This window comes from Paramormyrops kingsleyae, chromosome 9 (genome assembly GCF_048594095.1).
Source record: "Paramormyrops kingsleyae isolate MSU_618 chromosome 9, PKINGS_0.4, whole genome shotgun sequence".
Classification (NCBI taxonomy): domain Eukaryota; kingdom Metazoa; phylum Chordata; class Actinopteri; order Osteoglossiformes; family Mormyridae; genus Paramormyrops; species Paramormyrops kingsleyae.
In genome coordinates this window covers 37583045-37590252 of record NC_132805.1, presented here as the reverse complement: position 1 = coordinate 37590252, position 7208 = coordinate 37583045, and the positions used below count along the sequence as shown (strand labels likewise).

At 40.1% G+C, this 7208-nt stretch overlaps 1 long non-coding RNA gene across 1 annotated transcript in view; it reads right to left on the bottom strand.

The window, feature by feature from the left end:
• Positions 1-1114: 1114 nt before the first annotated feature.
• Positions 1115-7208, bottom strand: part of LOC140592728 (uncharacterized) — a 7878-nt gene continuing 1784 nt past the window's right edge. Inside the window, exon 2 of the long non-coding RNA XR_011993178.1 lies at positions 1115-2894. This is a non-coding gene — a long non-coding RNA (uncharacterized lncRNA). The remainder of the gene's footprint in view (positions 2895-7208) is intronic.

The following is a 7208-nucleotide window of genomic DNA, read 5'->3' as shown; positions in this document are numbered from 1 at the left end:
AATAGCAGTTATTTTGTACTTCACCATGCAGAATATTGCTTTGGACAACCATTTTATCATCTCGGCAAGGCTGGAGTAAATATTTAGTGTTTAATCAAAAGGAAAGAGTTTTAATGGCAGCATTAGCATACGAATCAGTGGCAGAGCAGCTCTCTTTGGCTTGGAGGAAGCACGGCAGTATCTAACTGGTGTTTTGTGTGCTGGGGATGAATCAAAGGTAATTATGAAGCAACAACAAAGCAATTTCAAGTATCTGAACTGAAATCAGCCTTTTCTGATTAAAAAACCAATAACAACTACTTCATAGTTTCAAATCATTATCCTTGAAGCTTAGATTTTCTACAACTGTATCTGGGTCATCTATGTAATATTTATGATATTATGCAGGGATATTATTTATCTGCAAAGGAGACACATGATGGTCACCTCACACCTCCTAGATTGGTTGTTCACATCCCACCCCTGGAGAAATAGTTTGAGTTAGACTGCAGGTCCCCACAACCCTGTTCTGGGTTATAAGATGGATGGAAGGAGGGCACCATTTAAATATATAATTTCATGTAATTAAGATTGATTTAGAATTTATGTTTAAAATTTGTATTTTATGCACTTGATAATGTAAAAATACAGGTATCATAAGCCCTTTCACTAACATTGGCTTTATGTTTGACAATCGAGGATTGTATGATGGCTGGAATTACTGCTATCTAATGCTATCTGCTACAAAGAGCTTTGCTATAAGCCACCACCAGCCCTGTCCCCCACTGTCTGGGTGTTGTGTGACACTACGTAAATTAAGGGTCTCATCTTTCTTATTCTTTTTATGTTGTGCATCAGTGTTTCATTCATTTCAGTGCACAAGGCTGCAGGCATTTCAACAACATGTTAAGGCTGTGTTTGACATCCCAGAATGCCCTACAGCAGAGCTGTATGTGTGGAAATTCCTCTGCTGGTCACCATGTCGTAAGTGTGCAAGCACCCAGGCCTACATCTGTGTCTAAGCCCTCATATGACTAGTGACAGGACAGAGTAACCTGACTCTTATCTTGTTGTTGACTAAAAGTGACATTTATAAGTTGTCGAAATTTTGGGGAAAAAAAAATGCAAATTGATATTATGGTACACATACACTTACTTTATTCTCTTATAATACACGTCATACTATAATCCTTAGTAGCACTTTTAGAAATTACAACTTTCCAGGTATTAAAAGGATAACAGGCAAAAATGATAGGAAAAGCATTTAAAACTACATGAATATATGATCATACTTCTGAAATCCTCCTAAACCTTGTAAGTTACTCGTTCTGATCCTGACATGGAAAATGACATGAAGCAAGGCTGTGTCCTACTGTCCCTCTTGGGGAGAAGGTGTGGCAGGTATTTACTGCTGTGTCACTGGGATACGCTGGTATCTGAAACACAAGGAAAGGCTGTGAAACCTGCTAAAAGTGATTGGAGAGGCCTCACTCTGCTGACTCACTCCCGTTCCCCTGAATTCCCCGGGAGCAGGGCCAGTAGAACCCAGGCTCTCCGCACCGTCCGCTGGCCGTGAGCGTCTGGGCCCCTGCAGAGCAGAAGGCTGGGCTTGCTGATAAGAGCTGACTCTCACCTCTGATGAGTCAGCAGCCCAGACCATCCCCACAGAGGCCCGAAAAGAAGGAACACTGGGAAAAGGCTGTGAGATTTTCACTTCTCTTTTTACCTGCAATGACGGGCAACATTCATTCTAGCGGAAACTTCATTTAGTGAAATAATGATAGAACATGGGAAAGAAATGAAGCTATTCATTTGGAGAATGATGATGAAGAACTCATTATTTATTGACTATTTCTATAAATATTAATTCACAAATGATGTATTTGGATGAATTTGTGGGAAAAAAATTGTATCAGCGCATCCATTTTGCTATATATTTCTGATAGAGCACTATCTGAGCAACAACTTTGCAGCACTCGTTCAGCAAGACTTGCACAAACACTGAAAGATAAATGAAGAAATATTGTATCCACTCATCTATATTGAGTTTTGCCATGTAAAAGTGGAGTGAGATGATGGATTGATCCGAATCGATACCACAATTGTACAGGCATATTGATGGATGGATGGATGGATGGATTCTTCCCAAATTGGAAAGCACAGTGAGTTATATGGAATGATGGAGAAGAGCTTGCAGGATGCATTTTAATATTACGTTCTGTCATTCACACATGGTTTCACCCAACGTAACACTGGTTACCTTAGTGTTTCTTGTGGAGTTTTTTTTCTATTCTTTTAATCCTAGTTAGATTTGTTTGAATGGCGCAGTACTTTGGTCAACCCCTGTTTTTTGGAATGTACTCTATAAATAAATTTTAATTTGATTGCATGTTATCCCTACTGACTGAGTTTCTCACACCACTGTTTCAAATGACTGCACACACAATGGGGAATTCAGAATCAGACTGTTATTTGCTGCTTAACTTTGGAATTTCACTTGCTCTCAGAAAGCAGCTCCACCTGCCTTGGAAACCACATGCAGTCAATTTCAGTTTTTGAGTTGCTGCTTGAAGACACCCACCCTTACCACACAAGCAAAACCTGGCTATGAAGGGGGAAGGGTGCGGCTATCCTTGGGGAGGCCAATGCCAGGTGATGAGGCTTTCATTTACCTTCAGTCATTTTGCTGATGACGTAAAAGTAGACCACACAGAGCAGACCACATGATCTTTCCTTAAAAGGGTGTAGATTTGGGTATGGATGGTTGGGACATTAACTTACCAATATTGTAGGAAGATGCTGTGTGGGGGCTTGGGGCTGATTAGGTCCCTACCCTATGTTGAAATCAAATCTACGTCCTCGTTCCCTCGCAGACCTGACTCCCGTACGTTTCCTAGCCATTGTCGCATTCATTCCTAAAGCCAAAACATTCATTTTCATTCCTATCCTTCATTTGTTAAACTCACAGACACCCAAACCCTAATCACACAGATCTCAACATCAGTTCTCCAAAGAGGAACGTCTGAGTCTACAGAAACATAAGTCAGTGTCATCATTTCTATATGACTATCCCGATTTCAGCTGGCGTCAACCAAACTGCAGCCTCTTCTACTCAATTGTAACTGCAAGCTAGGGTTTAGCTCACAGAGTGTTTGCTACAAGAAAGGACAAAAAACTCTTAATAGGACAGACTTTGAACACAAAGCACTTTGAATGCACTTATCAGATGCAATCTCAGTATTTAAATCTGAACTGAAAATGTTCCTTTAAATCTGGACTGGAAATGTTCACTTACAGCAGCCAGTTTCTTTATCTTTGCCCCAGGCCACGTATAGTGCATCTCCCTAAATTCACATTCATTAACCAGCAGTTACCATAATAACACATTTTGCAGACATTAAAATTTCTGCATTGCAATTTTCCAATAACTGCTGTTTACTAAATCCCTGTTAAGCATTTATTAATCTAAAACCTTTATTAATCTAAAACACCAACCTGGGACCTGCAATTAGTCATTAACCCAGTTACTTAGCTGCTGCTTTACCTGCTGTAGCAAGTGATATGGATGTTGATTATTTAATTAACCTAAAGCAGTGTGAATTACAGATGCCCTTTGGCCTTGTTTGGGACAGAGAACCCATTCAAAAATCTTGGTAATTCACATTCAACAAATGTGGAACATCAGAAGGACACTCGATGGAATATAATCAGCCAAACAATTATTCACAACCCAAAACTGCTATAAATCTCATTGGCTCATTGCCGATTTACAACTCTTCTATGATGTACTGTATGCATCACAAAATATAAGTAGAAAATATGGCTACTTGCTGATGATGTGAGTCATGAGTATTTCTCTTACGACTTATAAGCTGAAGCTAAGATGTTTAGTGTCTTGAACCAACACAAAGCTGAGGCAACAATTGACAAAATGCAGCAGTAACAGAACAGCACAGACTGATGTAGCGGGGACTGGAGAGGACAGGATGGTGTAGAGGGGACAGGAGAGGACAGGCTGGTGTAGAGGGGACAGGAGAGGACAGGCTGGTGTAGCTTAGACCTGAGAGGACAGGTTGGTGTAGCTTAGACTGATGAGGACAGGATGGTGTAGCTTAGACTGATGAGGACAGGGTGGTGTAGCTGGGACTGGAGAGGACAGGATGGTGAAGTAAGGATAGCAGAGGACAGTCCAGTGCAGCAGTGAGAGGAGAGGATAGTCTGATACAGAAGTGAGAGGAGAGGACAGCCCAGCACAGTCCTGACACAGAGAACCACCCAGCTAAAACTCCCCTTTTCCAGGCCGAGTTGCAGCTAAAACAGGCCACCAACCTCCCTTAAGGCTCTGGCCCTTATGAAAAAGTAACACACAGAAAAATACATTATCTACCATGTGCTTGTTATATTACTAAAAGCACTGCATCTTCACCCTTATATCTTGATACCTACTATGCACTGATGTGATGCACTCTTAACTGTAGAACATCAAATGATCTATTTAACAGCTATGATGTGCATTTACATTGACACCTGTGCATTTAAAGAATGAAACTTTACTACCTTACTATTGACCTCATTTCCAGGACTGTGTTCCTACCTCTGTTGTTAGGATGGAGATACTTAACTATAATGCTGATTCTAGAATTGGTTCCAGCTGTAAGAGTAAGAACTACCACGATCAGTACACAATGGGTGTTTATCAATATGCGTATTTGACCATACTTGTGTTCTCGTTTTACGTCACCTTCCATTGCCGAAGTACAGTTCCAATACTCAAGAACAGAAGTTCAAAGGAAGGTAAATATCAAGGATGTCGTTCTTGCCCGGGCCCAAACATCACAGATGCATCGGTGGCATCCTCATCAATGAGAACAATCGCATCATTCATTGCACCCCAAGTTCATTCTTGAGTTAGCAAGAATGCTCTTGCCAACACCACAAGTACAATTTTTGCGTTCTTGGTATTAATAAATACCCAATAACTATCTTTACAGGAGAACCTGCGGCAGTTCACATGCTGCTAATACCTGATTAAAACCTCATGCTTTTTAAGGACAGACTACACTGACTTTCCCCTTCTGAGGGTACAGGGTGTATCAGTCTTACTGCATCACATAATGCATCTATTATCCTTTAGCTACCTGTCTGAGTATTATGAGTATTGTGTATTGAGTATTGTCGCTAATTATAAACTAACTGTAGGAATATTAAATGGGTTACATTTACCAGCTGAAAGACTATTAGATTGTTTTAAAGGACTTAGTTATATAAACATTAATTTGTTCTGCATTGCCTAGTAAGGATATCTAGTTGAAATGGGCATTTCTATAAATGTCATAATCACCATTCTGTACTGCGACAAAGCAGAGGTCTACTGATGCCAGGCCCTCCTATTCACACGAGTGTCAGTCAGCTACCATGTTGCTGGAGAGCTCAGTAACATAACAGACCTTGAAAAACTCTGTCTGAAGCTTCTCCCTTGATGAAACCATGCTTGCTGTCAGAAGAGCTCAAAAGACTTCAACTGAAGGACTGAACTGTAGGAACCAGCCTGTTTGTCTTAACAGACTGCCCCAGCTAGAGTAATATTATCTAGTTATCAATTTAACTAGCTATACTATGCTACTACTTAGTTACACTGCAATTGTAGTTTTTTGTGCCAGTTAGGACAGGGGTGGGAACCTGATTCATGGAGAGCCAGTGTGGGTGCAGGTTTTTGGGATGACCTCTCAGTCAGCGAATTCATATTATATTCATATATACTAAACAAACAAACAAACAAGAGTACAAGTCCATTCATATTACATCTAGACTGATTGGGGCTAAACTGGAGATAAAAAAGATTAAAACCCAAACTGGGACAAATATTCTAAAACAGGCTTGGTGCTGGCCAGGACTAAACCATTTCCCCAAAGCCAGCCATCCCTATCAGACCACAGCTGTCACTTTCAGAAAGGCCCCCCTTCCTCTGGCACTCACCTGTGCGCCACATTTCAGCCCTTTTACTTCCACTTCTAATTATGGTCATCAGATTGTGATATGAACACATCCCGCACTGCAAATCGCCTCTGTTAAATAGATTTGTTCATTGTTTTGCAGCAGCGTTGTGCGAGGGTGTGTAAACCTGCCTCAACATAGCGACTCCACATAGCAAGGGCTGCAGAAAAGGTCACTATGACTTGTCTGGGTCGCTTGGGAAGCCAGTCATAATAGCCCAAGGTGGGGAGCGGGCAGGGAGTCTGGTTGGCGTGTCTGAATTTGACTAAGCATTTTTCATCTTTCCTAAGCCTCTATGCACACATCAGCATCTCAGCACACAATGAGTCCTCCATCAAGGACAGCTGCCACACCATGGTAAAGCAATGCTATCACAAATCATTTCCCAGATCATTTTCTAGCTCAAGTATGTTCCATTCATAGATGCACTAACATACCTCAGTAACATGCAGCCTGATATTCCCTGAGCGATTATCAATATGCAGCAAGTACTTCATGAGATCACAAGCATTGGTCATTACATCTTGTCATCCATTAACCATTAAGCTACACCAGGCTAAATTAGAAGACACGGGATCTAAATGAAGACCAACAACCTTCTGCTGGTAGGGTTATTCCTGCAGAATGTGTTCCTGTAAAGCAGTTTAAATGTGCAAAATAAGAAAACTATATACTGTCTGTCTAGTGCAATGTACTCTTTTGCACTATTTGGACTGTCTTTGCATTTTGTCTGACTGGCACTATATTTTGGTCTGTGCCCTGCATTCTCTTTGCTGTATGCACCAGAATTTTCCCTGGGGATTAATTAAATTCATCTTAATATTACCCTCAGTCCTAATCGTTGTATTATATGTACATATTAACGTTATCCTATTACCTTTACCAGGATAAGCAGTACTGGATATTAAAGTCAATTAAAACAATTAATTCAAAATATTTTTAAAAAAGGTTTAATGGAAATTTATTTTACAAAGATTAAATACTTAAAAAATTTTCATTTGGTAATGATTAACAAATTTTCTATTTGTGCTCATATAAATTGGATTTTAATATTTAATCAGAATGCAAGGTGATGGTTTCATAAATGCTTATTTTTAATATGCATGTCAATGAGTGTAAGTATGTTAGGGTCCCTTTTATAATGCAAAATGACCAGCCAAGTGCTGTATAAAATCAGAAATGAGCTATTCACGTCATTTCATACAATATGTTTGAAGTGAAAAGGCATCCACAGA